Genomic DNA, 8,511 nt, shown 5'->3' with positions numbered 1-8,511 from the left:
TGTATTGTTTGAACTAAAAGCACACTGAATGCAAAACCTTTTTAGAGCCACGGCAGGGAGACAACCACTTCAGCCCATCTGGTTCCTGGCAACTATCAAGCATCAATTTAATTCCCCACACTTCCATCAACTTTCCTCAGACCATATCATTCATCTGCCCCGAGGTCAAATAACCAACCAACCCAAAATGTCTTTCAAAAAAAAATCTCTAAGTTGTTCAGTTGCAACATTATTTTAAGCAGAGATGTACCAGACCATGATGCACAAAATGTCATTACATACTGGTATTCACGAACAAACGTGTATATTTGAAAAAAAATCTTGCTGATAAAAAAACTCTAAATTTACATTAAATGCTTTTCCAGGGAAGCTGATTCCTATGTTTTCAGAATTACTAGTGATAGTGAAGACATGGGGATAATATGTAAATGGATTAGTACAGGATGAGGGCAGGTGGGTGCTTAATGATCAGTAGGGTGAGATGACGTGCTCTATGACTCTATGGAAATATATGGCAGCCATGGGGCATTTAAATTTGTCCTTTTTAGTTGCAGTAAGGCATGTCGTGAACATGGAGAGGTTAAGTCTGAAATTTTGAGATAAGCTATTGATTGGCAAAGAATGTTCACCTTTATAAATCAGTTGGAGCAGATAATATACTGTGCAGTAGGATTTGCCAGCAATTCCAGGGTCCACAGGGTTCAATCAGATGTCCCATCATCTCCCCTCAAAAACCTGAAACTATCCATCAATCGAAAGGGTTTCTTCTACCCCAGTGTGCAGGTAACTATTGAACACAAGAGGATTTTTATCATGGTCAATGCCACGTTTTATGTGAGCTCGAACAATTTCTTTATCCTTAGAAGCTCTACAGCTTGGCATCTTCAGTAAACAGCATTGCAAAGAGAAATGGGTCCTGGTGAACAACCAGAACATCCATGGCTAATGATACCACTGCACACTCTCACCACCCCACTTCGGTGATGATACAACACCAGCCACAAGGTGCTCAGGAAAGAAGAGGATATGCAACTGATCTGCTGATTGTACATGTTGAAGCAAGATTATCTTTCACATTTGACATTGCGGCCAATAACATCATTTATTGCTTATTCTCAACAGCATTTCAGTTGAGTTGTCAGCTGTAAAGTTAATAGTTAATCATATTTCTGAGTCTGGAGTCATGTGCAATTTTGTTTACTTCAGACATATCGATGAGCTAGTCATAGTGTCATAGAACTCTACAACACAGAAGCAGGCCATTTGACCCATCTAGTCCCTGCCAAAATATTAATCTGTCTAGTTCCACCAACCTGCATCCATACTTCAGACCCCTTCAGACCCCTCCTGTCCATGTAGCTATTCAAATTTCTCTTAAATTTTGAAATCTAACCTGCATCCACCACCCGGGCAGCTTGGTTCACACTCTCATCACACTCTGAAGAAGTTCCTTCTCATGTTCCCGTTAAACATTTCACTTTTCACCCTTAACCCATGATGTCTAGATCTAGGCACACCCAACCTCAGTGGCGAAAGCTCTCTCTGTACCCCTCAATTCTGTATACCTCGCACGAATGTCCTCTCATCCTCCTATGCTGGATCTGTTTTTGTGGTTAAATTGGTGTTTCAAAAGTTCAAAGTTCAGAGATAATTTGTCCTAGAGGTCTAGAATACAAGAGCAGGGATGTGATGCTGAGGCTTTATAAGGCACTGGTGAGATCTCACCTTGAGGGTTGCGAACAGTTTTGGGCTCCTCATCTAAGAAAAGATGTGCTGGCATTGGGGAGTGTTCAGAGGAAGTTCATAATGATGATTCTGGGAATGAAGGAGTTATCATACGAGGAATGTTTGATAGCCCTGGTCTGTACTCACTGGAACTTGTAAGGATGAGGAGAGAATCTCACCGAAACTTTTCAAATGTTGAAAGGCTTAGACAGAGGATGTTTCCCATGATGGGGGCGTCGAGGACAAGAGGGGACAGCCTCAGGATAGATTGTGTCCAGGGATGCGGAGAAATTTCTTTAGCCAGAGGGTGGTGAATTTGTGGAATTTATTACCACAGGCAACTGTGGATGCCAGGTCATTAGGGGTATTTAAGGCAGAGCTTGATAGGTTCTTGATTGGACACGGCATCAAAGGTTATGGGGAGTGGGGCCGAAGAGGGGGGATAAAGGACCAGCCATGATTGAATGGCAGAGCAGACTCGATGGGCCAAACAGCCTAATTCTACTCCTATGTCTTATGGTTATCAAAGTACATATACAAACCTGAGATTCATTTCCCTGCTGGGATACTCAGTAGATCCAAGAAACACAATAGAATCAATGAAAGGCCACAGCTAACAGGACAGGCAAACAGCCAATGTGCCGAAGGTGATGAACTGTGCAAATACAAAAGAATAATAAATAAATAAGCAATAAATATCAAAAATAGTGAGATGAAGAGTCCTTGAAAATGAGCCCGTAGGTTGTGGGAACAGTTCAATGATGGGGCCAGTGAAGTTATACCCTCTGGTTCACGAGCCTGATGGTTGTGGGGTAATAACTGTTTCTGAATCTGGTAGTGTGGGGCCTGAGGCTCCTGTGGGGCCTTCCTAGTGGCAGCAGTGAGAAGAGAGCATGGCCCAATGGTGGGGATCTTCGGGTGCTGCTTTCCTGTAATAATATTCTGTGTAGATGTACTTAATGATTTCACAGTCACTGCCACTAAGAGCGCTTTTATTATAGTTTATTTTCTAAATGTTTAAATTTAGGATTTGAGTCAATCTCTAGCCGAGTAGTCTAGTTTGGTATTCGTTGGTTACTTGGCCTTTAGAAAAAAGACGTCATCTGTGCACTGATGGAGGGGACTACGACTGATTTTTTTCCCCAAATAAAACAAGATGGTATATAAGGTACTACAAGAAGAAGGGAAACTGAAATTGGTGAGGGCTGAGACTAGGTTGAAGGGAGAAGTATTCACATTTTCAGTGAACCTATTAATTTCAAGCTGAGCTTCTAGTTCACATCCTCTCCATTATAGATGCCTTGAATTTCCTGTCTCTGGCTCTGTCGGCCTGTCTGTCATATTTGTAATTGGAAAAGTGAGGTTGCTGATGTAGTGGGATTTTAAAAGCTTTTGCAGCCGTTTCTCTGTTGAGGTAACTGCTCGGCAAACTTTACACTCAGTAATCAAGCATTGCAACAAAAGGTCTGGGCAGATTCTGAAGCATTTTATGTAAGTAATTCATTAAACAAAGGTGGAAGTCTCTCATGTATTTATCAGTGGGGTGGAAAAAGTGCAATTCAGCATAGCTGAGCACAGCTCTCCCACCCACTATCCACCATCTACCCCTCCTCCAATCAAAAGGAAAAGCTCCCGTGCTGTGTTGGAAGGTAGTTAAATGTGTGATTTGAGCAATTGTTGGAGATTTGATGCGGAAGTTTGAAAAATTGCTGAGTCTGCAGTCCCCTTTAGTTCATAAACACTAGTTTATGAGAGTGTCCAGGAAGGAATTTCAGTCCTAACTCTTTGTCCTCCTGAAAGTCTGATCCAGTCACAAGGCCAACTTAAAGTTTTAATGGGAGGCCTTCCCACAGAATAACAAAGAGCAGTCTGATATTAAAAGTGTAGATTCATTACAAGTCCTGTGATTATGAAATTCGTGATTATTGCTGTGATTAAGATATTGGCAGAAACTCATTTGGAAGCAATTTAAACTGGGTAAGGTTCTGAACATTGTTAACATGTTTTCACTGGAGCTGACATTTTCCAGCTGTTTATTTTTGTAAATCTGTTTGAATTTTCATGAATGTTGGAGTCTAGCTTTATTTTAAACTAATTTTGCGTTTAAATATATGTTTATCCATAACTGGTGATGAAGTGTGTTGCAGGCAGAAGTAATAAGTTAAGGTTATGTAAAATAGGAAAATTTATTCTCATCCCAAGTTGTGTTTACTTCCTGGTCTTGATCTGTATTAAAAGATTCAAAATTCCTAAAAATTGTTTTTTTGCTTGCCTTTGGCTGGCTTGTGGCATTGTCCTTGGCGTACTAATATATGATACCTGTAAAATTAATTTATTAGTTTTACAAAGTGTTATTTTACTATTCAGCTTTAAGGTGTACAGGAATGCAAAATGATTTTTTCCTTGATAATTATTTTCATATGGTATACATTATAATTGTTTTTCAGAACTGTTATCCACTTTGGCAACAGTATATTTTACAGGTAAGAATTGGATGTTGATTAACTGTGAGTGTGCCACCTTGCCGCTACTTGTTGCTTCTCTGCACTGGGGAAAGTCTTGTGGTTATGTGGGGAAATTGGCTCCTCCGCTGTAGATTCCAGTGTGATCGACTGGGAAGGCTTATTACTTGAGTATGTCGTTGTTTTTGTTTACAATCCTCCTCTAGGGCTGTCTCACGACTGAGGAGAGTTGTTGTTGTTGTTGTCAGAGGAAGAAAACTAGCTCTAAGTGTACTCTGCTAATAGACATGGAGCAATACAGCAGTCAGTCAGGCCCTTCAGCCCATCTAGTCTATGCCAACCTGCTATTCTGCCTCGTATCATCAACCCACACTTGGGCCATAGCCCTCTCTATCCTTCCCGTCCATGTACTTACCCAAATCTCTTAAGCACTGCAATTGAACCCACATCCACCACTCCAGTGGTAAGGTAGACTTGTTGAAAATTTAGTGTTAATAGTGATTTTTGGACTGACTTGCAGGTCACACTTCATTGACAGTAACTACTGAGACTGTGAATACAAGCTGCCCGATGTTTGAGCTGTCCTGACTTGACCATGTTGAGCGATCCCTTACCACTTTCCCACTGGGAGGGTTGACCCAAGGTCAGATATTCAGGAGCGGATTGACACCTTGTCGTGGTGGAGAAGCTTGTGTGGTCCTGTGATCCCGAGAGCGATGCCGTCTGGAGCTATGCTCCTGGTAGGGTCACCCACGGTGGTAAGGTCAAGGGTGAGGTCCCTGACAAAGAACAATCCAACCAAGACCTCAACGGTGGAACAGTACTTCGAACTCAATGGCTGTGAAGGCGGATGAAGGCTGCAACAAATTCATCAGCTCCAATTGTCGTGGTTTCCATGCCATTGGAATCAGTTGGTTGATCTGTGAAGTATCGTGTGCTTCTTGGAGTGCAACATCAAGTACACGTTAAACAAATGCACACACAGGTGTCTTCGCTCTGTAACAGAACGAAGACCATCATCCACGACGAGAACGATTCACGAGTGGTAGCCAAGAGGCTGAAGTCTGGAGACCCAGAGGCCTGTCCTAGAACTGGAGGACTGTGTGTGGAAAGGGGATTGTTTTACTGTTGCTGTGTTCTGTGTTGCTATGATGAGCATTGTGGGTTTGCTGTGTTGCCACCAGAATCTGCGGTGGCCCTTGCAGGCTCCCCCCAGTACATTCTTGTGTGTGTCGGTAAATGCAAATGACTCATTTCACTGTGTGTGTCAATGTACATGTGATTGAATGAATACATCTGAATCCAACCACTGCAGCTGTTATCACTACATGGTCACTTTTTCTCCCCCCACATCTTGTTTTCCTGTTCATTCGCCATTTTTTTATACCTGTTTTATACCTCTGTCATTTCTTGTTCACATCCTTGTCCAGTGCCAACCTGCCATGCAGTGCAAATATTAATCAGGAGAACATCTATCAGCCTCTCGGCAGAACACTTCTGGTGTCACTAACCTGCTTCCAGGCCTCATTATGACTTGAAACATTGCTTCCGTTTAAATTAAAATGAAAACACAAAATGCTGGAAACATCTTGCTTCAACAGGTGTGGAAAGAGAAAGTGTTTTTTGTTTTAGATGACATACGCTTTGTTAGAAATGGGTAAGTAAGAAAACAGGGTAGTTCAAGTTGGCGAGGGATGGATAAGGCAAAAGGAATATCTCTGGTCAGGGGAAGAGTGGAAAACCATTTAATCAGTTAATGGGGCAATATAAAAGAAATGGATTTGGGCTGTCGGAAAAGTCCAAGGATCAGGCAGTGGTGAGAGAGAGATATAGGGGGTGGGGGGGACTGATTCACAGCCTGTAATGGAAGTGGCCATTTCTTCTATATATACAGAAACAGCATGAAATTACTGAAATGTATTGAATCTAGAAGTCTGCAATATGCCCGACTAATAATCATGTCTACATTGGGCTTCATTATCACAGTACTGGAGACCACAGAGAAATTGGTCAGAGTTGGATGGAGAATTGAGCTGATAGGTTATTGAAACTTCAGGGTCACTCTGCAGACTGAATGCCAGAGAGCTGATACCAACTCTCCATTTAGTTTCCTCAATGCAGAGGACACACTATTATCAATCGCCTTTCTGCTTCTCCCAGGAGGCCCAATGTAAATCTGAGGAACAGCACGTGGACTTTTGTTCAAACAAGTTATAGCTCATCTCTAGTGAATTCAACAACTTTTGTCGTCTTTACATGAGAAGTGCTGGAGGAACTCAGCAGTACAGGCAGCATTTATGGAGAGGAATAAAGAGTCGTTGTTTCAAACCAAGACCCTTCATCAATCCTGAAATGTTGACTCTTTATTCCTCTCCATAGATGCTGCCTGACCTGAGATCCTCCAGCATCTTGTGTCTTACTCTGGGTTTCCAGCGTCTGTAATCTCTTTTTTATGTGTTTTTCCTATTTACTGTTTATTTCAAATTCCTTATTGCAGGTATATAGATATTCTGTGAATAAATGCATCCGTACAATAATAAATAAATTTTATTGAGAACTACCAGTAAGAATGAATGCACTTTTCACATTTGATAGTTTTGAAGCACATGTATAATGAGCTGTAACTTTTCCTGTTGTAGTTTTCTAATTTCACATGATTCCAATGATGTAGTCCATTTAAGTATGGAAAGAACAGACCAATCTTTCAACACACACAAAAAGTGCTGGTGAACGCAGAAGGTCAGGTAGTATCTACAGGAAGAAGTACAGTCGATGTTTTGGGCCGAGACCCTTCATCAGGACTAATTGAAAGAGTCCTGTGGAAGGGTCCCGGCCCAAAACGTCGACTGTACTTCTTCATATAATTGCTGCCTGGCCTGTTGTGTTCACCAGCACTTTTTGTGTGGGTTGCTTGAATTTCCAGCATTTGCAGATTTTCTCGTGTCTGCGTTTTTAAAGACCAATCTTCCAGTCAGTTTGAGGTGCAGCATTTCCAAGTAGAGCATTATGTCCACACGTGAGCTGGCTTTTTGTTTTTTGTTATAATTTGTTGTTTTTTTCTTTCACTTACTGCTGCCACAAACAACAAACTTCACAACATACACCAGTGGCCACTTTATTAAGTACACTAGGGGGTCGCCGACCCATCGATCGCGATCGACCGGTTGATCTTTGAGACTTTCCCAGTCGATCCTGAAGAAAAATCAAAAATAAATACACAAATACTGTTGTAATGTGAGCATTATAAAAGTAAGTAATACGAATTAGGATAATGGTAATATAGCAATATTTTTACTAGAAAGCTGTTTGTAAAGAGAGATTGTTTCCGGGTTGCGGGGGTTTAGTTCCGTTCTTTTTGTCCAGTGCGCATGTGTGTAGTTCCCCCTCCATGCGCTGCGTTTTCAGCATAGCCTGTGCTGCAAAGTGACCAATCAGATTAGGTAACAGTACAGACTGTCGCAAACATCAATATACAGCAGTGTCCCCAACCTCCGGGCCGCGAAGCATGCAGGGGTGCAGTGGTAGTTGATATGCACACAGAACATTTTTAAGAAAAAAAGCTGAAATAAACAAGCTAATTAATTAGGTGAATGTCGGCTCAGATCAGAGGCGACGCAATCGGCAATCGCTCGTGATAGCCTGATAGCATAGAGGAGGCTCCACGAAAGAAGGTGAAAACATACAAATTCCATCCAGAATGGGAAGAGGAATTTCTATTTACCTTGGTGAAAGACAAGTGTGTATGTATGTTGTGCCACCAAACACAAGCACTGACTAAAAGAGGGAATCTGGAGCGGCACCACAACACCAACCACCAGGAATTTAAAGACAGCTAACCCCAAAGAGTGCAAGTTGTGCCTGGAAAGTTGAGGAGCTGAAATCGGGGTTGAAGGCCCAGCAATCGTTTTTCACAAAACATGCTGCTTAAAATAAGGTTCCTATTGAAGCATCATTTCGTGTAAGTCACCTTTTGGCTAAACACAAGAAGCCTTTTACAGATGGCGATTTATTCAAGGAAGCAATGGCCATTACCGCAGAGACTGTTTTTAATGACTTTAAAAACAAAAACGGCATCACAACCACAATACGTAATATACTGCTTGGCCCTGCAACAGTGACAAGGAGGGTAGAATCACTGTCAGAGGACGTGGATCGACTTGTCACCCTGTGAATATTTTTTCACTACAGTTCGATGAATCCCTGGATGTAATGCAAACAGCTCAGCTTGTTGTATTTGTCAGAATGGCTTTCCAGGATTTTACAATAATGGAGGACTTCCTCACTCTTTTACAATTAAAGGAAAGAACGAGAGGTGAGGATATTT

At 41.8% G+C, this 8,511-nt stretch overlaps 1 protein-coding gene across 2 annotated transcripts in view; it reads left to right on the top strand.

Annotated features, from left to right (window-relative positions):
• Positions 1-8,511, top strand: part of tpte (transmembrane phosphatase with tensin homology) — an 82,937-nt gene that overhangs the window by 2,135 nt on the left and 72,291 nt on the right. The window contains exons 1-2 of one of the 2 annotated variants that reach the window (XM_063054381.1): positions 3,407-3,702; positions 4,173-4,208. The gene's annotated coding sequence lies outside the window, so the exon portion shown is untranslated. Of the gene's footprint in view, positions 1-3,406; positions 3,703-4,172; positions 4,209-8,511 lie in introns of those variants that run through there. The other variant, XM_063054383.1, reaches the window with a different exon arrangement.

The sequence above is a fragment of the Mobula hypostoma genome, chromosome 7 (assembly GCF_963921235.1).
Source record: "Mobula hypostoma chromosome 7, sMobHyp1.1, whole genome shotgun sequence".
Taxonomy (NCBI): domain Eukaryota; kingdom Metazoa; phylum Chordata; class Chondrichthyes; order Myliobatiformes; family Myliobatidae; genus Mobula; species Mobula hypostoma.
The sequence above is the reverse complement of the archived record's forward strand: the minus strand, read 5'-3'. Positions and strand labels throughout refer to the sequence as shown.